Consider the following 26,355-nt stretch of genomic DNA (forward strand, 5'->3'; position numbering starts at 1 on the left):
TGATTGACTGTACTCTAAAATATTCTAACAGTTCTAAATTTACATACAAGGCATTTCTTTTTTAGTTCTCTTGATTTGATGAACTTTGGACATATTTGCTTTATAATAACAGGGCATTTGCTTGAATTACCATATCGCTGGGCGAGAGATGCAAACAACATTGCCTCGGTAATGTTGGCCGCGCTCTGACGTGTTTTGGTGTCCTGTGGCATTAGGAAATATACCCATGACTCAGGCCAAATCCCATATAAATAAGTGCGATGGGTATATTAGTTTCATAAGGCTGCTGTAACAAAACACCACAGGCAGGGTGGCCTGGTTCTCTCCATTTCTGGATGCTAGAAGTCTGAAAGCAAGATGTTGGTAGGGTCATGGTCTCTCTGAAGGCTCCGGGGGGGAATCTGTGCCATGCCATTCTCTAAGCTTCTAGTGTTGCCAGCAGTCTTGGCATCCCTTGGCTCATAGACCCATCACTACAATCTCTGCCTCTGTTTCCACACGGTATATCCCTGTGTGTCTTTTTCTGTGTCTCTTCTCCCTCCTCTTCTTTTAAGGACAGTCATATTGACTTAGGGCCCACCCCGATGAGCTCATCTTAACTTTATTACATCTGTAAAGGCCCTATTTGCAAATAAGGTCACATTCACAGGAACCAGGTGTTAGGACTTCAATATATCTTTTTCTGACACTCAATTTAACCCGTAATAGAGAGACAGAAGAGTGGACAGACCATGATTATTGATTAGCTTTTTAGTTAGACTCTGGCCCAGCCACATCTCGTCTCAACCATGGCTGTCCTGTTTCCTCGCCTCACTCTTGGTTTCTGGGCCATCTCCTGCTTTATTCTTCTGTGAAAAAATAGTTAACGTCCGTCAACTTTCATGAATTTACACAGGTTCCTGTCTGTGACTCGTTCCCCCTGGTAGCATGGTGTCTCCTTACCCTAAACCCTGAAAGTAGAATGCCGTGATTGGAACCTAGAACACGTCCCTATGAATCATTTCCCTCTTGTCTTTACTTCTTCCCTATGCTGCTTAGATTTTTTAGAAATTGTCATCACTTCCATCACCTTGCAGCTTTCTTGCTCCATCATGCTACTCTTTCATGCACATGTTGAAACCCAGTCTTGAATAAGTCCATTATTTACTCTCTGGGCTCACGCCCGGGCAGCTGAGCGCTGTCAGAGGAAGTCACACAACTCTTCACCAGTCAGCTTTCTCTAAGTACTCAGCAGAGGCATTTCATTCTATCCCAAAGCTCCTTAATCAAGTGGTATCGCTGACTCCCCCTCATTCACGCCTTTCTCTTCAACTCTTAATTCACAGAGAAAATACACAGGTAACATCTTAATTTCATGCCACAAAATCTACCAATTAGCCTTGATCTGTAACCATCACTTTTCTCCTTCCCACTTGCAACAACCGAAACAAAGTCCATGTCAGGTCTTAAACTGTCTCCCGCCATCTCTGCTGGATTCAATTCCTTTCTGTCTTCCAGAGATCTCTCTGGCTTTTTGTCATTTCTCCTGGACCTTCACATTCCACCCCTTTCGTTAACTATTTTCCTTCAAAAATTTAAAAACTTTCATCTATTTTCTATTAACAATTCTTCCCTCACCAAAAACTCCTTCTTTAACCTATTAGTTACCTGCAGTTTTTAAAATAATTCTAATATGCTTTATTTATACAGTATTTTACAGGTACTATAACTTCAGTTTTTATTCTCTTGCTCTTCCCTTTCTCAGTTAGACTTCCTGAATTATCTAGAGGTGTTTACATAAATAAAAATATATATTTTCTATTCACAGTTACTCAAACACATACATTCTTAGATGCAATAGAATCTCTTAGTCTGCCATTCCAAGACCATGAAAGACTTGCTTGTTGTTGAAACCAATAATATTGTCTTGTCTTTGAGTTTCTTGCCTTCTTAGCAGCACATGACACATTTTTTTTTAACTTTTCACTTCTTGAAATGCTCTCTTCTTGGCTCCTAGACACCCAGAATTTCTGATCTTTCTCCCCTTCTCCCACTGTCCCTTAAATTTGGCGTTCTTTGGTTTCTGCCCTTGGCTATCTTTATTCCTTACTCTAGACAGTCTCAGTGGGATTTCTGCCACTCATGAATTTTCATTGCTGATAATTCCCAACTCTGTTATCTCTAGATTATTACCATTCTCCAAAGACTCTTTCACATATCTGTGTGCTAGACAACTGAACTTAGGTGACCCACGGGCACCTTCAAGCACCATGTCAAAAATTAAACTCATAATCTCTACTCCTCAGCACCCCTCGAATTGCTGTAACCCCTGGGCTCCACATTTTGTCACACCAGAGACTGGGTGTCATCTGTAGCAGATGTCCTTTGGGCCCGACCACTCCATGTGCTCCAGCCCAGTTCTGATGGCCAATATCTCTACTTTTTCTGTTGAGGTTTCTTTTGGAAGCAACAAGGCAGAGCAGGCTAGAAATGCTGCAGAATTAAACCCATCAGCCAATGATTTAAGAAAATTGGTTTATAAATTTCCCAGGGAAGCTCTTTAACCTCTTGGGTGAGATAACTCTGAATCATTTATTTTATACCATTTCCCAGGATTTTTCTGTGACATTTACAGCATAGTTGACTCAATAAAGCATTTTTTTCTTGGCTCCCTTCCCTCTCTAACACTTCCTCACTGTTCTACCCATATTCACTATTCTTCTCAAATGAACTACTTGTACTCGAAGCCTTGAGGTCTGATTCTGAAGGGAATCCAAGTAAGACATCATCTTTCCTTCTATTCCCTTCCTTTCTTCTTCCGGTCAACAATTACCAAATTCTGTTAATTCTACTTCATAATCACCTTGATAAGGAAGCCACTTCAGCCCTACCGCCATCGCCCTGGTGCCCACTGTCATCATCTCTCACCACAGTCTCCTACCTGCCTCCCTTTTAATCCTCCTCTTTCCTTCAGGCAGTGACCTTTCAAAAATGCAAATTTCATGGTATCACCACCAAGTAAACTTTTTAGGTCTCCATATACAATTAAGAAGCTTTGCTTGATCTTTCGATACTAGGGACCTATGAAAAGGAGCACCCTGTTATTTCCCTGCTATACCATGTACTTGAATTGCCTCCTCACTCAGTTGTATTCCTCACTAGACTGTAAACTCCCTAAGGATAGGAACGTTGCTTTTATCTTTCTTTTCCTTTCCTTTTCCCCTTTCGTTGTTGTTGTGCTCCTAGATTGTAACTCAGCATAGGGCACAGAGTAGAATCTCAAATATTTGTTAAATTAAGTGAATGCATAATGGGTCCTTCCTACCTTGCCCATCTCAGCCTGTTTCTGGAGGGCCAGAGTCAGAGAGCTAGTGGGCACATTTGCAGTTTGTACCTGTTTTTACCTATGGGTTCCAATTTAAGGATTTTTTTTCTGTGAGTGATGACTACTGACCTTATTAGGGGATGCGTTCCTTAAGAAATGGTGAGTCAGGCATAGGACTGATTTTGTTTAAACCTTAATAGGTAGTTCTTCCTGTCACTTATTCCTTCCAGTAAAAAGGAATATGGACAAGACAGTAGCTTGGAATCTCCAAAGTCTTTACATTTAAAGATTTTCCTTTACATTCATTCTTTCATAATAATTTATTTCAAAAAATGTATTTCAAATTTATTTATTTATTCATTCATTCATTTGAACCCTCACCTGAGGATATATTTATTGATTTTGGAGAGAAAGGAAGGGAGAGAGAAAGAGAAAAACAATCGGTTGCCTCCTGTACACGCCCCAACTGGGGATTGAACCTGCAACCTAGGTATGTGTCCTGACCGGGGATTGAACCTGCAGCCTTTTGATGCATAGGACAACACACCAACTGACTGCGTCACCTGGCCAGGGCTCAAACTTATTTTTTCAAAGAACGAATTCTTCCATATGAATAAATCCATGCTAATTCATTAATGACTATTATCATTTGAGTTCTGTTGATTGAACTTCTGTCCCAGCGGGCTTGTTTGTATTTAAAAAGAAAAAAAAAGCAACCATTATAATTCCTACCCAATTTGACAAAATTTAAACTTTAAAACTTTGATTCTTATCCGTACCTCTAATCTAGAAGCTTTCTTTTCCCATTTCAAAATATTTTGAAATTGCAGTTCTTTATTCTAACTACCTTAATTAAAATGGGTAACCTGGACTGTCCATCATATTATTTGTAACATAGGATTTAAGCTACAGGACACAAACCACTTTATCTTTCTTTCTCCTTTAGTTGCTGTTAGTGTAGGGCAGTTGTTAAAAGCTCAAGTTTTCGAATGTGACAGGCAGGCTAGCGTTCTCATTGTGCTGGTTACTAAGCCGTGTGAGAAGCAGTAGTTTACTTCATCTCTCAGGCCTCTGTTTCCTCACTTTTTAAAAGAATAAACTGATTTTAAAAGAGTAAGCTCTTAGACTTGCTATGAAACACGTGAGACAACAGATATAAAGGGATTACCAGCACATCATAAGCACTAAATATCATTATCATTGTTATTTATTATCTGTTAGTTGGAGAGTAAACTTTTATTCTCCCCTCATTTTGTTTTTGATGTTGCAGTTTACAGTTTTTAATATTGTGTACCCATTAACAAGTTATTATGGCTGTAATTATTTTTAAGACCTTTGTCCTTTAATTTTTGTGCTGGAGTTAAGTGATTAATATACCAACATTTTACAGTGTTGGAGTGTTCTGAATTTGACTATATGTGGTTTACTTTACCAATGTGCCTTGTATTTTCATAGTTACTACTTAGTGTCCTTTTATTTCTGCATGATGAACTCCTTTTAGGATTTCTAGTGGTTAGGAACTCTCAGCGCTTTTTTTTTTTTTTTTTTTTTTTTTTTTGGTCTGGGAAAGTTGTTATCTTGCCTTCATTTCTGTACAGCTTTGCTGAATAAAGTATTAATTTAAAAATATATATATTTTATTGAGTATGCTGTTACAGTTGTCTCATATCCCCCCCTTTATTCCCCTCCACCCTGCACACCCCTCCCCCACCTGCATTCCCCTCACCCCCACCCCTTTAGTTCATGTCCATGGGTCATACATATAAGTTCTTTGGCTTCTACATTTCCAATACTATTCTTAACCTCCCTCTGTCTATTTTCTACCTACCATTTATGCTACTTATTCTCTGTACCTTTTCCCCCTCTCTCCCTCTCCCACTCCCCCGCTGATAACCCTCTATGTCATCTCCATTTCTGTGATTCTGTTCCTGTTCTAGTTGTTTGCTTAATTTGGTTTTGTTTTTGTATTTTTTAGGTTCATTTGTTGGTAGTTGTGAATTTGTTGTCATTTTACTGTTCGTATTTTTTATCTTTTTCTTAGGTAAGTCCCTTTAAGATTTCATATAATAAGGGCTTGGTGATGATGAACTCCTTTAACTTGACCTTATCTAGGAAGCACTTTATTTGCCCTTCCATTCTAAATGATAGCTTTGCTGGATAGAGTAATCTTGGATGTAGGTCCTTGCCTTTCATGACTTTGAATAGTTCCTTCCATTCCCTTCTTGCCGGCAAGGTTTCTTTTAAGAAATCAGCTGATAGTCTAATGGGAATTCTATGTAGGTAACTCTCTCCTTTCCTCTTGCTGCTTTTAAGATTCTCTCCTCTTTAATCTTGGGTAATATAATTATGATGTGCCTTGGTGTGTACTTCCTTGGGTCCAACTTCTTTGAGACTCTTTGAGCTTCCTGGACTTCCTGGAAGTCTATTTCCTTTGCCAGATTGGGGAAGTTCTCCTTCATTATGTTTTCAAATAAGTTTTCAATTTCTTGCTGTTGTTCTTCTCCCTCTGGCACCGCTATGATTCGGATGTTGGAACGTTTAAAGATGTCCTGGAGGTTCCTAAGTCTCTCCTCATTTTTTTGAATTCTTGCTTCTTCATTCTGTTCTGGTTGAATATTTCTTTCTTCCTTCTGGTCTGAACCATTGATTTGAGACCTGGTGTCCTTCCCATCACTGTTGGTTCCTGTACATTTTCCTTTCTTTCATTTTTCATAGCCTTCATTTTTTCCTCTATTTTGTGACCATATTCAACCAATTCTGTGAACATCCTGATTACCGTTGTTTTGAACTGTGCATCTGATAGATTGGCTTCTCTTCGTTGCTTACTTCTATTTTTTGCTGGAGCTTTGATTTGTTCTTTTCCTTGGGCCATTTTTTTTTCTCAGCAGGCCTGTTACATAGTAAGGGGTGGAGCCTTAGGTGTTCACCAGGGTGGGGAAACCACATTGCTGCTTTGTGACACTGTATATGGAGGAAGGGTTCGAGAGGGAACAATGTTGCTTGTTCCACTCTCTGCCTGTTTTCAGTCACTTTCCTGCTACCCATAAGCAAATTAGGCCCTTCTGGTGCTGATTCCCAGGTGGGTGGGTTTGTGTGCATTCTAGGACCCTGTAGGTCTCTCCAATGAACTCTCCTATGAGTCTGGGAGTTTCTCCTGCTGCCTCAACCCCCACAGGTTTTTTCAGTCAGAGATTTTGAGGCTTAATTTCCCCGGTGCTGGAACCCTGGGCTGTGCGGTCTGTCTTGCTCCCCAGTTGTTCCTCCCAGTTCATCTGCACATGAATGTGGGACCGCCCATTCTGCCAGCTGCCACCTCGCCCACTTCTCCAGCCACCACCTTGCCATGAGTCCTCTCTGCCCGGCTGCCTGTCTCCACCCCTCCTACGGTCTGGGTGAGTGTTTCTTCTTTAACTCCTTGATTGTTGGACTTTCATACAGTTCAATATTGTCACTTCTGGTTGTTTTTTTTGTTTTTAAATTTGTTGTTGTCCTTTTGGTTGTGTGAGGAAGCATAATGTGTCTGTCTATGCCTCCATCTTGGCCAGAAGTGAATAAAGTATTCTTGGCTGGCAATGTTTTCTGAGGACTTTGAACGTATCATTTTATTCTCTCCTAACCTGCAAGGCTTATGCTAAGAAACCCACTGATAGCCTTTTGGAGGGTTCCTTTGCATGTGAGGTATATGAGGTCTGTCCAGAAAGCATCCAGCCATATACTATGAAAAATGGAGACATTTACTAAAGAACATACAAGAAAGACTGTACACAGGAAATGATGCCTCAGTCCCCTTCAAAGTAGGCACCTTGGGACCTCACACATTTCTCCAGTCTTTGTTGATTGCAGCCTGTATGTGTTCAACATTCTCAGGTGTTGTACTTGTTGCAGGTCTTCCAGAACGTGGATCACTTTCAACAGATTCTCAACCACCTTTGAAGCATTTGTCCACACTTTTATTTGTGCTGCATTCATTACATCGTCCCTGAAAGCCTTCTGAGTCATCTGAATAGTTTCTGCAGAGGAACGTTCAAGCTTAATGCAAAATTCGGTGCAGATTTGTTGTTCTACTTGCTCAGTCATTTTGAATGTGATGGCCACACAACACATGTGCTCCCTCAGTGGCGTCTACCACCCCACTGACTAGTACAATGAAGTCGTCATTATTCACACATGCTCATTCCAGTCCACTCTCCTTGGCTGCCGGGTTACATTGATGTCGTGATAAAAACTATTCTTGTTTTGTTAACAATGGCTGGACTTTTTCCAGAAATACCTTGTATATATATTTTTTTATTTTCTCGTTTTAAACTACTCTCTTTGTCTTTCGTTTCAGACACCTTTATTATAATCTGTCTTGGAGAAGATCTTTTTGAGTTGAATTTCTTGGTGTCTTATGAACTTTATGAACTTGGATATCTAAATGTTTTCCCAGATTTGGGAAATTCAAGCCATTATTTTTTTAAACAATTTTTCTGCCCCTTTCTCTATGCTCCTTCTGGTACTCCACTAATACATAGTTTTTCTTGATGGTAACCCATAATTCATAGGCTTTCTTCACTCCTTTTCATTTTCTTTGTTCTCCTCTGACTTGATAATTTTAGATGACCTGTATTTGACTTCACAGCTTCTTTTTTCTGCTCTATCAAGTCTTCTGTTGATGTTCTATATTGCATTTTTCATTTCATTAATTTTATTCTTCAGCTTAAGACTTTATTTTTGGTCCTTTTAAATTATTTTTGTATGTCTGTTAAACTTCTCATTTTGTTTGTGTTTGTTGCCCTGATTCCATTAAATTGTCTGTGTTTTCTACTAACTCACTGAGCTTCCTTAAAACAACTATTTTGAATTCTTTATTGGGCAAATTGCAGATTTCTGTTTCTTTAGGGTTGGTTCATTATTGGAAAACTATTGTGTTCTTTTGGTGGTGTCATGTTTCCTTGCTTTTCCATGTTCCTTGAAGTTTTGTGTTGCTGTCTTTGCATTTGGAGAAGCAGTTACCTCCTGCAGTCCCTAGGGACTGGTTTAAGGAGATAAATACCTTCTGTCAGTCCTGCTGAGTACTCGGAGGCTTTCTCAGGCATTTTCTATGGCTCCACATGCTCCATACTCCTTGTTTCTCTTTGAGGGGAAATTTCTTTTTTAATTTTTTAAATCGTCACCTGAGGATATGTTTATTGATTTTAAAGAGAGTGGAAAGGAGAGAGAGAGAGAGAAACAACAATGTGAGAGAAACATCACTGGTTGTCTCCTGTACGCACCCCAACCAGGGATTGAACCTGCAACCTGGGTATATGCCCTGACTGGGAACCAGACTTGCAGGCAACCTTTTGGTGTGTAGGAGAATGCCCCAACCATCCGAGCCACCTGTCCAGGGTGAGGGGAAATTCTTAAGATGATATTGTTGCTCTTGATCCTGCAAAGCCTGCCTGAGTGCTGACGGCTTCCCTACTTGCATTTCCTAGAGCACTGCTGAATGCTCAAGTTTTTGTGCTTTCTCCTAATCCTGCAGAGTGCGGTCTGGCTTCCTGTGCTCACTACCCGTGCTCACTACCTCTCTGCAAAGACAGGTACTCACTGCTCTTGGGAGCACAAAAAAGGAACCAGCCACACAGTGGTGGGGGTATGCACGGGTGAGCTACTCAGAGTATTGGGGATGCCTGTGACCCAGTTGGGGGGATCCACAGATGAGGCATCTCCAGAGTCTTGCAATTGGGCTATCTGATGGAGTTCACATGGCAGTTAGCAGGATCTGCATCCCTTTCTGCCCTCCAGTAGCCATGGCTGCTGTTCTCCAAGCCCCTTCTCACCCCTCAGTCAGGCAGCACATCTCGGTATTCTGGACGGGGCAAGAAGAAAGTGAGCTTCTTTGGCAGGGTCTGCACAGGAGGGGAAGCCTCACTCAGGCTCTCACTTCCCCCTTGGAGAGATCACAGGCATGGGAGGCCTCTTAGCATTGAGCTGTGCTGCCTGCGGGGAGCGGTGACCTGGGACAAGTGAAAGTGTTCCTCTTATCCTCTTCCCTGCATCAAGTTTTGTTTTTTTTTTCTTCTATAGCAGTGTGTTGGACCTTCTCCTTACACTCCTGGACATGCACAAAGGCACTTTGGGAGTGATGGTCAAAATCATGTTTTTTGGATGGAAGACAGTAGAAAACCCTTATTTCCTTCACTTTACTATTACCACTCCCTGCACTTTGTTTTATAATGCTAATTTCCACAAATATCTAAGCTTTTTGGAAGAAAATAACTTTAATGTAAATGTAGTGGACAATTGTGAATTTTGCGCAGTATTGTTCAACACAGACTGAGGCTCAGAACCTTTCCTCCTTGGAAACACACTTGGAACTCTGCTGGAAAATGGTGCACTTCTCTATTCTGTATAATATTGATATACTTGTCCCACTCAAGCAAGGCCCATGATTAATCTTAATGTGCAGGTGTTCCTAACTGAGGCTGGATGCCTGAATTTGCTTCATTCTGTGCAGTCTGTTTTAATTTTGATTAATTGCCATCAGATATAATAACTCCTCAGGGCAGGTCATTAGGAAGCCAGCAAATCGATTATGTTGAGCTGCGGAATGTGTGGAACCAGTCACTGCCACTGAAACGATCGCAGAAACCCTTTATGTTCCATGCACACGGAGCACTCAGGTCATCCCAACTGGAGTTCAGAAACAAATGAAAATGGAATTAGAAATGCTTTTTAATAAATAAGTTAGCTTTCAAATTTGCCTCTCTTTGTTTTTTCCTGAATAGATTTTCCTAATGCTGACATGAATGTTCGAGACCAAGCTGGTAGTCATGGATGTTAGGAATAATTTGCTCTAGGTTTATGCTAGGGAACATACCTCAGTACATATTTGCAATGATTAATTGGCAGAATCATGAGACCCGCCAGCATACAAAGAAACCAAGCTTACCCTCCGTCCCAAGCCATCCACCGCTGCCTTTGTTGGAGTACTGATTGATTTGTTTGTGGTTAGTGCACTAGCCTCCTAACTGCCTTCAGCTTCCTTTCCTCTGGTGTAGTTTCTTCTTGAGCCCTTCATACTCAGTAATTTGCTTGTACTTTTATGTGACTCTCCCTGTGATGGAACATTCTGACTCCCCTCTTCCATCTGGCGTCCTCACATTCATGCTTCAGAGCTTCTCTTACATGCCACCTGCTCTAGGGGGCTTTGTTTGTTTCATCGGTCCCCTCAGGTGGCTCTTCTCTTGTGTCCATTGCATCTTGGACTCATTTCTACATAACTGCTACCACATTCTATACTCACCAAATGTCCATTTCCTCTGTTAGACTGGGAGGTCTTTGAGGGCAAAATTTCTGTCTTGTGTCTCTATAGCCCTAGTTCAGTGGGCCCTAACCATGTTCGCTTCACACACATCCTTTGAGAATCCAGTGAAAACTGTAAACTTCTCCTCTAGACAAAGTGCTCTAAGTTTTGTCAATAATTTTAAAAAGTTTGGGACACTCTAAGTCCATCGGTGTACCCCAGGAATCCATGGACCTCTGGTTAAGGATCCTTGCACAAGTCCCTGGAAACATGCACATAATTCTCACTTAAGAAATGCTTACCATGTGCTAGACACTTTCTGAGCACTTCGCATAGTCTGCCCCATTTATTTCTTACAACAACCCTACGAGGTAGCTACTATAATTACCCCCAATTTACGGATGAGGAAACTGAGGAACAGCATGTAAGTAATATGCTCTAGGTTATTCCTGAGACAGTTCTGCTAACCACAGCACTGCACTGCCTCTCAGCCTCACTACGGTGCTGTTCATAGTACTCTGCCTAAAAGGCACCCGTTAATGTCTATCGAATGAACCCTGCAATGAACATAAGCAATAGTGTTATATATAGGGAATTAGACATATGGCTGAAATCATGAGGAAAATAAAGAGGCTTAGCATTTAAATGGTTTGTAAGTGCTATGAGCTTTTTCAGTGGAGTAAATAGCATAGGATATAAGCTACATCCAACCTTCATTTAGCTTTAAGGATAAAGGGTGGGAAGGTGAGGAACTTTGACTGAATACATGATTCATGCCTGACATTGAGTTAGGTACTTCCTAAACAAATCACATCATATAATAGTGCTAAGAGACCTTAGAATGTAATTGAATTTGAGGCCAGTATTGACTCCAGGGAAGAACTGAATGGGAAAAATACAAAGCGTCGTGTTTTTTAAAGGAAGCATTAATAAAGCACAGTTTGTAAAAGCTATGTTGGCACAGTTTGTAGAAGGCTCAATGTCTCTTGGCTCTTTGTGACATCAACGAATGTAAGTGTTACTGTTAGAATGGAGGAGGGTTAAGGAGGTAAGTTTTTCTCTCTTCTAATAAAGATAAGCCTTTCAAGGCTTTTTTGATAAGAGTTTAACAATTACAGTTCAATGTGAATAGAACCTTCAGTCAAATTTGCACACACAGACTTCTGCTCTGGTTTCAGAAAGGAGAGAAGGGAAGGTGGGAAAGAGAGGGAAAAAGACCAATATGTGATTATCATGTGCCAGTTATCACATAAATGATTTCAACTAGAATCGGTCAGCTAGTCTAGCCTATTGTTCCTACTATGGTCAGTGGTTCAAAGGTCAAATGTCAGGTACTTGCTTAAGGTGGGGACCTGGCAGGAGAAGCAGGGAGGCCTTTATTGCTCAAAAACAAAAAAACTCCTTGCAGTCTTCTTCAGAATAGTATAAAATACATTAGCAATTCTAATCATTGTCCCTGAGCAATTTTAACCACACTTGGAGTCCTTCATCACCCACGGTTGCTAAGGCTGATCTTCCTGGGTGCTGCTGACTCAGGAGCTCCATCTCCAGGTAAGCCTTGAACCATTCTGTGCCTATGTGTAGAGGTGGCTCAGGTCTGGGTGAGGCCTAAAGCTCTTTAGGATATGAATCTACATGTTTGGTGGGGAAGGGAGCTCCAGATCAACGCCAGAGATCAGGGTATGTGACATTGGTCATTGTCCAAGTTCGTGTCCTCACTGTGGATCTCCGTAATAACCAAAAGTACTTACCACTGCATCTCACAAATTGCATGTGATACTTTCCCTATCAGTTGTTTTTGTTTTTTTTTTTTAATGTTGGTGCATATTCATTTAGACTAGTTTCTTTTTTAAAAAATTTTATTGTTATTCAATTACAGTTGTCTGCATTTTCTCCCCATCCCTCCACCCCACCCCAGCCAAACCCACCTCCATCCCCCGCCTCCACCCTCCCCCTTGATTTGTCCATTGCCCTTATGCTTATCCACAGTGCTGATTCTAGATACCTTGGTTTTTCAGGGTTGATATATTTGTATGAAAAAGGATGACATAAACAAACGAACACAGGATTTTTTGGAACTAAATTTGGGGAAAATTTCTGATTTCACTATTTTATAATACAAATATTGTCTTAAAATATATTATCAAGTCATTTAAAATATTTCATTGGAAATGTTTTTAAATTTTTCTAATATTAGCTTGAATATTCTTTAGAACTAATTAGCTGTCTTAAATTACAAGCAATATGGAACTCTTATTTTGAAATACAGTCATTTTCTCTAACAAATCATCTGAAGGGGCTAAATCAAGCCAGCTTTCCACACTGAGTTACAATAATGGAGACTCTAATTATTCAGTCTGCATCTCAAGTTTGGTTGTAATTCATTAAAATTCTTTTTGCCTCTTTTCAGTTGGATGCATTTCAGCATTCTAAATTCTAGTCTCTTCCTGTTTCAAAAATGTAGACAGTTAATAGAGTATATTTGTATCTCATTTGTTTGTTAATTTGATTTTGTAATGATCTCTTTGTCCCTTCATTTCTATAACCCATAGCTGTGCTTATATTTCCAGTCAAAATGCAAATTTTCTTAGAGGCTGGCCCCTACAGTCCACAGCAAAAGAATTTTGATCTTGTAAAATGATTTGCATTTGGATGAAGGATTCCCAACACATGTATGAATTTGCACCTGGATGCAAATCCAGAGAGAATGGGCAAGGTGGTAGGCTGGGAGAGAGGCGTAGGGCTCTTGGGGGTGAAGGAAGTTGTTGCACTAAGTGTAGCAAGTCCTTGCTACTAAACAGGAGTAAGCCTTTGATTTTGCCCTTTCGGAAGGTCTGCAGAGATGTGTAGCTGTAAGATGTTGGCGGGTCAAGTACATATTGTCAGGGCAGTTGAATTTATGTCAGTAGTCTGCCCTTTGGCTCTCAAAAGATCTCTCTGGACAGCCCGACTGGGAGAGCTTATCAGGTCCTCTGCCTGTTTGGTGGGGGTCACTCTGTAACTTGTATAAACTCTGCATGGAAATGTGTATCTTTCCACCACAGGCTGTATCATTTTGGGGACTAAGAATCCAGGGAAGTCTTAAAGTATTCCTCCTAGGGCTTCCTGGCCTTGGAGCTGCCCACGTGAAGTTTATCTTTGTTTGTTCTACTGTTTGCCGTCTGGAGAGGATTACCCAGGGACTAGTTTGGCTTAGGTGTGAGGTTGATCCTTTCATTTCTTCTCACCCAGTGAAAACATCGGGTCCTTAGATTTCAAATCAAATATAATTTCATCAAGACTAGTAGACTTCAAAGAGAAAATAGGACCAGTTGAGGATTACTGAGAAATGAGATACAGGGGGGTTTTTTCGTATTTAGAGAAGCAAGGACTATAATTTACATTAGAATTCTGCATTGTGTTTTAAGATATGAATTGGAAAATATTTTACAAACCAGCGGTTGCCCCCAAATGAAATGGGAAATGAAGCTAGAATTAACATTTAATACATATCTTATTACCTCAATATTATTTTACAGGTCTAACTAAAGAAAGAGAACATGATTTTAGACTATGTATGATAGCTCCATATTTGTTTCTCATATAAATTTGAGTCAGATTACACATCACATGCTCTCTTCCATAGTACAGTTTTACTAAGTACGGATTTTTCAAGCATAGTTCACTATTGCTAATGCGCAGCAATTATACTCCTTAAGGGTTATGTGCTATAAGAACATAATTTTTTTTTCTGATTAGGAATTTTATCTAATAACCTTGGTACATTAAAAAGACACAGTATCCCGAGGCTGGCTAAATGGCGGAAGCATAACACCTCAAGCTATTGCTGGAAAATTCAAAAGCTCTCTTCCTTGCTTTCTCTTCTTTTGCCCTTGGATCATGGCATACTAAAGAAATCTTATCCTGTAAGTTTTTTTTGAGGTGCTTTTAACAGCCCGCCTTTTAAATTACTTCTGCAAAAGTCATTCCCTCTTTAGAAGAGTAACTATATTTACAATTTGGTCATTGAACCCCTGGGAACCCTTAGAACTACTCACAGGAGTGCTAGAATCTATACTTACACCAAGTACTATCAAGGACAGAATAAATAATGAATTGGAATATAGGTACTACTATTTTTCATGTGTAAGTAGCTGTTATAATGATTAATACCTTCAAAATATGCTGCTTTTATGGTGGCTCTTGGTATTCTCAATCCACAGAGACTAAAACAAAACTACTACTATTTAAGGTAAAAAATGGGCTCTCATACTTGAAACGTTTGGAAACTATAGAAAATAGGACGGAGAGTGTCACCAACATAAGTTTCCATTTTAACTGAAGTTCCTTGTGTGCCTCTGACCTCCACGTGGTCAAAGGAGTTATTCAGCTTTAAGAGTGAATTATGCTTATATAACATCCTGGTAACAAAACTGTAGAGCGTTGGGATTTTGGAGGAAAAAACAGGAACACATTCAAATGATCTGCTAATACGGAGTCTGGTTATTTATTTACTTATTTACTTTTTAATGCTTTCAAATACCTACATTGTGGCCAAGTAGATGACAGCTGGCTATAGAGGTCTATATACTTGTTTTAATCATGCTTTCAGCCAGCCAGGATCCACAGAATCACAATTAAGGAAAGAACCCCATGCAATGCACCCAACTCCACCCCGTTTCCCAAGCTGGGCTAATCTTCTCCCACCTCAGGATCGGTGCGCTGTTGGGAAGACTGGAGTGGTGCCCATGGAGGCCAGCTGGAGGCAGATGTGCCAGACAGTGGGAAGGCAAAGTCATGAAGAGAAGAGGGTAGAATCACTAACTAGCTGATAGATGCAGCACACGATCGATGAGTCTACGCCTGTCCCTCTGACAGAAACAAAGCCAACAGCCCAACACTTGAATATGAAGTCAAGGGGAATAGGAGGATGTCTAACCATGGCCCAAAGTTTTCACCAACCAGGAAAACGTGCTTCCACTTGGAGTAGGCAAATACATCTATCTATGTACTCCACAGAAGCTTTTATTGTTTATAAATAATTACAGCTCTCTTTCATGTTTCCACATTCTGGGTCTGAGGAGGGAAGGGAATTGAGCCTGCTAACCTTCCTGTGCATCTAAGAGGCAGTTTATGGCTGGGCAGGTGCAAATGCTGTATCTAATCTCTCCCTGTATCTGCCGTGTAGCAGCTGCAGCAGTTGGAGGGAGCTGGGAAGTTATTAAGTATCAAGGAAGTGTTTGTGCCAATATTGTTCCACTTCTGGGTGGTAAGAGAAATTTGCAGTTGTTTTCCATTTAGAAAGCAGGCTGATCATTACTGGGGAAGAGCCATTATTACTGAGATCTCAACATTGGGGGGGAGGGCAAAGTGGCCCGCCCCAAGTCGGAGGGAAAATTTGAGACCCTTTTTCAGTCTGTTTCCTTTGGGGCACTGTGGCCCCTGTAGTTGCAAAAGCTTTTAAGCGTCCTTTCCTACGGCCACTGGTTCTCGGGGATTGTGGGCAGGATCCCCAGGTGCTTAGAGCCAAAGTATAACTCAAAACTTTCTTTAATTCCTCATTAATGCCCAAGGATATTTAAAGGTTAATAATACAATTTTGGGCAAAGAAAAATGAGATCCCGAAGAGGGTAGAAGACGAAAGAAAGGTTTCTGGAAGTTACTGAAGTGGGGTGGTGCGGTACAATGAACACTGGGTGTGAGAGTACAAAGGTGGGCGTTGGCTCTAGGACTTGCTGGACACCTGAGTTTGACATGACGTCTGAGCCCCAGTTTCCTTACCTGTACCACGAAACATTGATCGTTGCAAGACCCCTTTTCGTTTTACAAATCTGTAGTAAATAGGTACCAGCCACTCAGGAGAGGGATAGGCACTGTGTCAAGTAGAAAGGAAATACACAATCTATGTAACCTAATAAAGGACACAACACGAAAAGAGGGAAAACAATGATCTATTCACGTGACATTTTATACAAAGTGAGAGATTAATGTAAAAACTATATATATATATATCAAATCACATTGGTCACCTTAACCTCATACAATGTTATATGTTAGTTATATCTCAGTATATCTGAAAAAAAAAACAAGCTGGATGATGGTTGGTAATGATATGTTCTATTTAGGTTTCTTTTTCCCAAAAACTTTATAGATGAGACTACAGATGGCATCTGTAACAGATAGAAATCGCATTGGCTAAATGTAACAGAAACCTGATGATGGCGGCTTAATGACATAGGGGTTGTTTTTGTCACATGACAAGGACTCCGGTGATACACAGTGACGGGCTTGCGCAGCGGCTGCACGATGGCATCCAGCCCCAGGTTATGTTTCTTTTCTCAGTACTACTCTTAGAGTCTGGCTGTCATTTTCATGGGTGTGGCCTCTTTCATAAGCTTACCTGGAAGCCTGCCCAGTGACTTTTGCTTTTACCTCAGTGGTTAGAACTGTATCACATGACCACCCTAGCTGCAAGTGATCCTGGGATGTAGGGTACTTGAATTGAGTTTATCGCTATACTTGAACCAAACCAAGCATTTGTCAGTAAGGAAGAAGGTGAGAGTGGATACAGGGTATGTAACAGCAGTAACTGTCACAGGAGCCTCACGAGATTCACAGATCACACAGGCTGAGGAGGACAATAAATACACTGAATCAGAACGCAGAAGGGTCTGTGGAGAATGGGATAATAAAATGAATCTAACATGCAGAATTCAATAGGGGTTAAAGTCTTTTCCCAAGTGTAAAGCATTAACTGTACACAGAATGGGGAAAATGTTTCTTAATAGTAGCATCCTATAAAGCTATCTATTAATTTTAATTTATCACAAGAGTAGTAACAACAATCAAAATAATATCTCACATTTCTTGAATGTTTACTATTAATCATCTCATTTAATTTTCTCATAATTCCATAAGATAGATATATTGTCAGTATAGTCCCTATTTTATTTTTGAGACAGCTAAGAATTATAAGTAACATACCCAAATTCCTATAGCTAAAAAGTGGGTAGGTCAAAATTTGAACAAAAAGCTAGAGCCCTTATTATTTACCTCTATAGTACACTGTTTCCCAGGGAAAAGTGATCTATTATCTAAAAAGCTAATTCAATTTTGGATGGCATAAATTAGTATCACAATATGTAGTTCTAGGGAGATAATAGTCTCTGTCTTTTCTGATTAGAAAAATATTTGCAACACTGCTCTTAAGTCTAAAGCCGACATTCAGACAAACAGGAACTAGTAGCTCCTTCCTACAACCATACCACCCTTACTTGGATTTCAGAGGATGAGAAGGATGCTTCAAGGCCAACTCCACCACCTTGGCTTTGATCCTGTGCCATGTCTCCTCTGGAACTCCAGCAGGTGACTCTCCTGTCTCCCATATCTCCAATGTATCATCACTTTCTACTGATTTTTTTCTTCAGCCAATAAAATTATTTAAAATTTTCTACCCTACATAAATAAATAAACCTTCTAAGACCCCAACTATAGAAATATGTACCTTTTAAACTACTACTTCTAATTGAGGCTTTGTTAACCACACTTCTTAAAAGAATATTTAACATATGCTGTCTCCACCTCCTTCATCTCCTTTCTCAGTTTCCAGAAATGTTGACCACCCACAGGAAGTGCAAAATTTAAAACTCCCTCAGTGGTAGCCATTTTTACAAGTCAAAGAAGTTGACAAACTGGATGCTTTGTTGATTGTTTGTATCTTAAGGACTGATCATTTATCTGGTGTGCATCCAGAGAGCATTCATCAATCTGTTACGAAGTCTAGTTTCCACAAATGTGTTCTCCTGCTAAATCACTCGAATGCGCTATGGAACTGTGAACCTAAACTCTGCCTGATTTTCATTGGCTCTCTCTTGGTTTTCTCATTATATTATTCTTAACATCATAATGCCGACTACTTCTGCCCTTTTATACTTAGGCAGTCACTTTGGTGGCTGTCACAGTATTTAACTTATCGTGGAAACAGTGGTATGTTCAGGGATAAAGTAAATAAAAAGTGGCTGGTTCCACTTTTCACTATCACTGGAATAAGCAGTAGGACATGAAGGATTTGGGACAAGAAAAGTTACTGTGGGTCTGTGTCTCCCCTGGGATTATTATTCCCCGGCACCACATCCTCTGAGAATAAGAGAGACCTGAGTCACTTTGGCAAAACACTTAGTAAGTAGGTATTTTCACAAAGGCATGGGGCACCGTGAGTTTCAGTTGCCAGTGTAACATAATTATATATCTAAGTTTCACTGTCTAGACTATATTAAGAATGCCAGTGGTATTGGAAAGTTTCTAATTCTTGCCAATTTTTACTCTTAGACCACTTCTGTGGCTAATGGGTTGTAGCAAGCAATATCCTTCAAGGAAAAATCCCAAACTTTCCTAAAGGTAGAGGTAAAACAATAATTAAATTAAACTGTTAAGATACAGAAGAACAATTTTTCCTACCAGATACTTATTTGGCTTTATGAAGTTTTTTATTCTTGACCATTTGTAATGCACAATCAGAACAACAAATTGTCAAAGACAGGATGGAATGAAAGGCAAGGTCTAGGACACAGTGGCAAACACAAGGCCCGCAGGCCAAATCCGGCCCTCTGCCTTGTTTTATCCAGCCCAGCACCTTGTTTCTACCTGGTGGCAGCACTGAGCTCCTTGCCCCTTGTTAGGGAGTAGTTACATGTATACGGTCCTAAAATTACGTTTGACCCTTTTGAAGGCAACCACGAGGTTGATATGGCACCTGGTGAAAATGTGTTTGACACCCCTGGTCTCGGAGCAGTGTAGGGTGAGCAGTCATACACAACTAGACCATTTTATTTGCCCAAAATTTTGATGCCCAAATTTTGAGTATCTAGACTTACTCAAAATTTAAGGAGCACAATTATATTAGTGCTTATATTTAAAAACAGCATTTCAAACTTCAGAGGACATTGGCACGCATTATGAAATTGTGTGCATTACTCACAAAATGTTTTCATTCACAGCTTAAATTAATAAACCTGAGTTAGAGAAGGTGCTATGCCCAGTCTTCCGTCCCCTAGCTCACATATCTCTCCTCCATGCCATATATATGCATGTATTTACTTTCATCTGTGACCTTTATTAGTTTCCATTCCTTAAATGAGAGGAGAGGGAGACAGAAGGGCAAAGAGAGAGACAGAAGGGGAAAGCCAGACTTGTTATTAGAATGAAATGGCATGCAGAGTCAGGGATACTTGGAAATCATTTTGCAAGCACATACAAATGCTAGAAAGCCCTACAGTAATAAACAAGGAACTGGCACCACTATGTATTTTTCCAAAATGGATTTCATTTAGTAATCAACTTTTTAATTTAATTTTATTTTTGACCTTAGACAGATGGGGAGGGAGGAAGAAAGAAAGGGAGAGAAAGATCAACTGGTTGCCTTCCGTATACCCCTGACCAGGGACCAAACCGGAAACCTAGGCATTGCCCTGACCAGGAATCAAACCAGAGGCCTGTTGGTCAGTGCGATGACACCCAGCCGACTGAGCCATACTTGGCTCAACTTAGGCTCATACTTGATCGACTTAGTTGATCAGGGCTAATGATCAACTTTGAAAAGTGAAGTAACTTTCAATAGCTACTAGGGAAATGCAAATCAAAACCATGAGATACCATTTCACAGCTGTTAGAATGGCTATTATCAACAATACAAGTAGTAAGTGTGGGAGAGGTTATGAGAAAAAGGAACCCTCATTCACTGCTGGTGGGAATGTGAACTGGTACAGCCACTATGGAAAACAGTATGGAGGTTCCTCAAAAAATTAAAAATAGAGTTAACATAAGACCCAACAACCCCTCTTCTGGGTATCTATCCAAAACATTTGAAAACACTTGAAAGATCAATGTACCCCTAAGTTCATTGCGGCATTATACATGATGCCCAAGACATGGAAACAACGGAAGTGTCTTTCCATACATGACTGACTAAAGAAAATGTGGTACGTGTATACAATGGAATACTACTCAGCCATCAGAGAAGATGAAATATGTCCATTTGCAACAACATGGATGGATATTGAGAATATCACACTAAGTGAAATAAGTCAGATGGAAAAGCCAAGCACCGTATGATTGCACTCATGTGGGATATAAAACTGAAGGCAACAAATGAACAAACAGGACAAAAACCAAAAACTAATAGACACAGATAAGAGTGTGGCTGTTGCCAGAGGACAAGGGGGGTGGGGAGAGGTAGAAGGAGTAAAGGGGGTCAAATATATGGTGATGGAAGAAGACTTGGCTTTGGGTGGTGAACACACAATGCAGTGTACAGACGACATATTATAGAATTGTACACTTGAAACCTATGTAATTTTATTAACCAATGTCTCCCCAACACATTTAATAAAATTTTAAAAGGAAAAAAAAGTAAGTGAAGAAAGTTTACATGATGTAGGGAAAAAAAAAATCAAGTTTGATACCAAGTTTCTAACCCATACTTACAGACTACACTTTAGTGTAAGTTACCAAATATTATTAAAAGAGCATTAAACAGAACTAAGAAAAAAGAATAACCTTAAAGTGTTCCACAGGTACAAGAAATAGTTTAAAGGAATATTCTATTAAACGTGTTTTCATGAAAGGATCAAATAGCATGCAATTATTTTGTAATTACCTTTCAGCTTCTTGCTATGTAATTATTCATCTGGTTATATGTGCTTTACAAATTAGTACCCCCAAAGATCTAAAAAAAATTACACAGAACATGGTGATTATCCTTAGAGTTACATGGTTTCTCCGAGGGTAATTGCCATTTAATTTGCTAGGTCTGTATTCATATCATGACCTCATGGTAATTGTTGTACGTATGAGTGACCTGCACGGCTGTAGGAGCCTCAGAACGTTGCGCGTGGCCGGAGTATAAGAAAGCACGGGACAGGTGCAGCTCCACAGTGGTGAGCGCTGTGTGTGTGTGTGTGTGCCTGTCCCTGGCTTTGCAAGGCTCTCTGTAAATATTGTCAACTGCACCTGTGCACACGCCCACAGACATGTGTAAGCCTCCCCCTGCAGGTTCCTTAGGTCTCCCACAGGTTGACTGACTTCATTTTACCCAATTAAGGGTCACTTTTAAAAAGCCACACCCATCTATTAGATTTATTAGATGGTCAATGGAAGAGAAATATAAATGTCTCACCTTCCTTTTAAAGTCAAGAGCAAAAGTAAAAACAGCTTTCATTAAATACAACAAGTAAAAGCATACAGTTTAGGAGGGAGAACAAGAAAGATCCCAGACACCACCTAAGGTCCTGAAGCATCAGAGAGCCACGTGGGCAGTACGAAGTCCACCCTGCGTGTGGAGGTGTGATACAGCAGTATGTGCTTCTGGAGGGGGCGGTGTAATCCACCACTTGGGCCCAAACTGTGGCGCTGAACCACCTCCAACTGGCTAGTGAGAAATGATTGTTACATAGTCAGGAATTTTGCAAACAGGTTGTGAAACTGTTGGAATCTTGAAATCAGCCATGGTGGGATTATTTACACCCTGGAAATTGGCAAAACACTGTAAGCCAAGGTTTCCCCCTCTGCCCCAGAGAGCCAATTTACTAGCATACAGCTGAGTTCAAATATTAAGGAACACTTTAATGAAAAGCCTACTTTTCTAATAATTCCTAGTTCTCTAATAATAATTCTCTCTACTCACCAACTCTTAAAACTTTAACCCTTCCCCCGAGTGACTCCAAGTCTAGTTTCCCTTCTTTTACTAGGCTCTTGCAATCCATGCGGAGACTATTACAACTGAACACTAATTTGTAGGGGGCCCATATTTGAATATTAATAGTCAAGAGTACAGATTTGAATTTGAATCCAGCTCAGACAATCTGGGTTTGAATCCACAGTCCCATTCTTACGAGGTATGAGATTTAAATAGTACTCACTTTTTCATGCTTCCATTTTCCTATTTGTGAAAGAGGAATAATAGTTCTCACCTAATGGAGTTGCATGGGAATAATAACATCTTCCCTATAGGGTTGTTTGGGGATTAAATGATTTATCATATGTAAAGCACTTGAAACTCTGGACATAGAAAGCCCTTTGCATGTATTTGTGATTTGGAAGGTTATCATGTCCACCTGGCACACTGTAGACACTCACTAAATTATAATTATTTCTGTTCTTTTTGCAATTCTGTTATTATACAGAAATGGTTTAAAACACCTTTTTCTTCCGGGGCTGCAAGGCTGATGTCTCCTGGGCTGCAGCCTGGCCATGTGGAGAGTTCCTGTTGTCACAGCTGATGCCATATTCTGGGAGTGACGCTTTGGCTTTGAAAATGAGCAAGTACAAAGTGGTGTGGTCCAGGCAACCTACAACCTGTGGAAGGAGGCAGGACAAGGAGGTCGGTGACCCATCCTTTCTTTGAACTGACAGAACACTGCCTGTAACACTCAGTGTATAAAAACTGCATGATTTTATTTTGTATTCCCGTGGGATTCCATTTGAGCCTAGGGTCCTATGGTGTTAACGTTACATTACATTACCGTTTTGTGGTTGGGCTGGGATGGGTGGCAGTAAAAATGGTCCTGCCCCATTGCTCCTCAGCTGCTTCTCTGCCCTCTTTCTACAACAGTGGTCATCCTATGTTCATTAGCACTCTGATTGCAGAGAGGCCCGAGAGACGGGACAGAATCAGTGGGGCCCATCCCATGAGCATGCCAATGCCAACAGAAAGCGGGAGAGAAGGTGTCTCACTGCCTCACACTCTGTGGACAGAGCCAGCTTGGCATTCCAACTCCTTGGCCTCTGTGGGCTAAGTCCTCCAGGGCCTCCAGGTAAAGCCTCTTCCCTCAAAGCTCAGTCTCATTAGCAGAGGGAGTATTAGCTTTGAAAAGTACAATATGTCACAGCAGGTATGCAAATTGGCCATTAGACTGCGCCAGTGAAAACATAGTCATGAGTGAGGCTCTGTAACCACAGAAGCAAGAGGCCTGATGACATATTTGCATACAGTGGCCCCTAATACAGTATATGGCTTTCATGTGGCTTCTTGAAAATCTCTAAAAACATGCTGAAACTATGTATATCAATAATTTCTCTGGTGAATTGTGATGCTCTCTTAGATTTACAGAATTTATGCCAAAATAACACTGGCCTGTCAAAACTCTTATTTTCTGCAAGAGTCAAGAAACAGAAGGTAACATTCCATTCTCTAAAATCCCAAGTTAGTTGTATATAGTTTTTCTATTTTCGTTTTTTGCCTGTAGTCTTTAAAAAGTCTTTTTCCTTGTTTCAGTACAAATAATATCAATCTGCCATGATGACCAATTGAATAAGAAAAAGAAAGGAGAGGAGGATGAGAGGAAAAGAATCGCGGCCGACAGCCATTGGGAGCTGAGCCTGTGTGAGAGTCCATGCAAGTAGTTTCTACGCACCACTTCAGGAATACACCTAACAGCCTGTGAGGCACACTGTATTATCAGCCCTGGTTTACACAATGAGAAGCTGAATCCCAGAGGGATGAATGGACTTGTCCAAGGCCACAGAGGTAATCAGTTATATAGGATCAAAGATAGGCCCTCTGACCTAAGAACTTTATGCTTAACCATTGTACTTTATGTTCAGAAGCATGTTGAATTCTGGGATTGAAATAAAGGAACACACGATTATAAGTTGGTATCATTAAATATATTACAACATGTAAACCACATCCCTGGAAAATAAAAACAACAGCCCTGATTGTCCATGTTTGTTCATTTCCATGGTGTAAATATTCCCACTATGGTTCATTTCAAGCTGCCAATGGTTCAGTACTCAGCTTTTACCACTGCTGCTGAATGTAATAGGATATGGTCTGATGCAGCTTTAAGAGAATCGCGTCCTGGGCTCTAGCACCTCTTTACTTACATGCTGCTGTAGCAAGACTCAATCTTTTTGACCTTCAAATTCCTCCCTCATCTGGAAAACAAAATTCGAGAGAATCAGCTTGCCTTCCCTTTGTTTTCCTTTAAAGTCTTAGGAAGGGTTTATAAAATGAGACTTGACGGTTTTGAAAGTATCCTATGTTGTGTTAAATGTGACAATGGGAATCTGCTAGTCATTGAAAAGGTCACTTTTGGAGAAGAAACATTCAGTTTAGGTTTACTGAAATTCAGTAAACACAGTCATCTCTTTTCCTTCTCAGCTCTTTGCCTTGTCGAAGCTCTTCTTGAACTGATTTTATTAGTGCAATAGTTGGAACAGAGACCATCAAAGTCCCTTTGTGATTTCACCTGAAAGTATTTTGATTTTTCTATGGCAAAGTTCCTTAAGCTAGGATATTTAATACAGTTAGTTTCCTTGTATCGCTATTTATGTTATTGCATTTGTATATAAAGGCATTACTGAGAAGTGACCAAACTTCACAAGACTGCCAGAGAGGGCAGGATCAAAAACAGGATGTGTATGTATCCAAATGGAGGGCTCAGAGGCTTAAGAACAGACTTTTACCTTTATCTGTGCTGGAGGGCAGAATTCTAGCAAAGGCATGCAGAGCCAACACTTCACTGGCCTCACTCTCCAAAATGCAAAGGATGCCTCATTTTTCTAAAAAGTATCTAAAAGTAAATGAAGTTTATTAGCTACTAAATGCATATAGAGTTTTGATTTTCATAAGCATTCATTTTTTTCATACACATACCCTTTTTAAATTCTTTGCTACTTAGGCTTTAACTCAATATTGAGAGTTGAGACTTGGCCTTCTTTCAGTCTTTGGGAAGCATATTATTTCAGGATCGTCTACAGTGAAAGAAAAGATTGATTTTCTCATGCTAGAAACTTGGATATCTCTGAGCTTCCTTCTCCAGCAGGAAGATGTCCTTCAGCATTCCCTCATTCCTTTCACAAATAATGAAGAAATGCCACGTGCCAGGCAGAGTAAAGGCCCAGGGCCATCAAATGAATGAGGTATGCCCCTGCCCTGGAAGAGCCTGCTGGTGCAGTGCGGAGGACTCTAGGGGAAGAGAGAGTCACAACACAAGGTGGCCAGTGCTGAGAGAGAGAGGAACAAGGAGCTGCAGAAGGCACGACTGCCCCTTTGGCTGCCCCATCCCCAGCTGCAGAGGACATGTGGGTGTATCACAGATATATAGACTTTCTCCATTAAAATCATTTCCTTTCTGTTGATTTGTATAGAATTGTACAGTAAAGATAAATTTAACAACTCTATTTTTCTATTCTTGAGTTTACTAAAGTGCATACACTACGTGCCAAAAGGAATACTGCACATTCTATCAGTAGTTCTCTATCTTGGGTACGGGGTAGAATTAATTGCCATGGGGTGGTTTTTAAAAATACCAGTGTTCGGGCCACTTTTTCCTTGGTGGGCAAGGACTCAAGGAAATTCACGAGCAAAGATGGGATGTACTGAGGAGGCTGAGAGATGCTGCCCGAGTCTGTGCCGCCCCAGGGACCCACGCTGATCGCCCACATTTGTGGCACATGCTAGCATTAGAGGGTTCTAGGTCAAGACTTACCTACCCCACTGGGTGGTTGGCACCATGAGCCCAGACTACCTGCCGCCTGATGAAGGACAGGAGCCCCCCAGAAGGCCTCCTTGACCCTTGGAAATGATTTCCCATTTGGAGAGTTGGTGCTTGAAATTCCCCAATTAGATAGCTGTACCTTTTCTAGAATCTTTTTTTTCCTTAAAAATGTGTAAGTTCCTCTGGGGAATTAACACTGTTATCTAAAGAAATCCAAAACACTAATTTGAAAAGATATATGCATCCCTATGTCCAATGCAGCATTATTTACAATAATCAAGATAGGGTAGCAACCTAATTGTCCA

At 40.5% G+C, this 26,355-nt stretch overlaps 1 long non-coding RNA gene across 2 annotated transcripts in view; it reads left to right on the top strand.

Annotated features, from left to right (window-relative positions):
* LOC112309375 (uncharacterized) overlaps nucleotides 1–25,713 on the top strand; it is a 39,241-nt gene extending 13,528 nt beyond the window's left edge. Inside the window, exons 1-4 of one of the 2 annotated variants that reach the window (XR_008426418.1) lie at nucleotides 17,732–17,918; nucleotides 22,733–22,929; nucleotides 23,161–23,362; nucleotides 23,824–25,713. This is a non-coding gene — a long non-coding RNA (uncharacterized lncRNA). Of the gene's footprint in view, nucleotides 1–17,731; nucleotides 17,919–22,732; nucleotides 22,930–23,160; nucleotides 23,363–23,823 lie in introns of those variants that run through there. The other variant, XR_002975226.3, reaches the window with a different exon arrangement.
* The last annotated feature ends 642 nt before the right edge of the window (nucleotides 25,714–26,355 follow it).

Source organism: Desmodus rotundus, chromosome 3, assembly GCF_022682495.2.
Source record: "Desmodus rotundus isolate HL8 chromosome 3, HLdesRot8A.1, whole genome shotgun sequence".
NCBI lineage: Eukaryota > Metazoa > Chordata > Mammalia > Chiroptera > Phyllostomidae > Desmodus > Desmodus rotundus.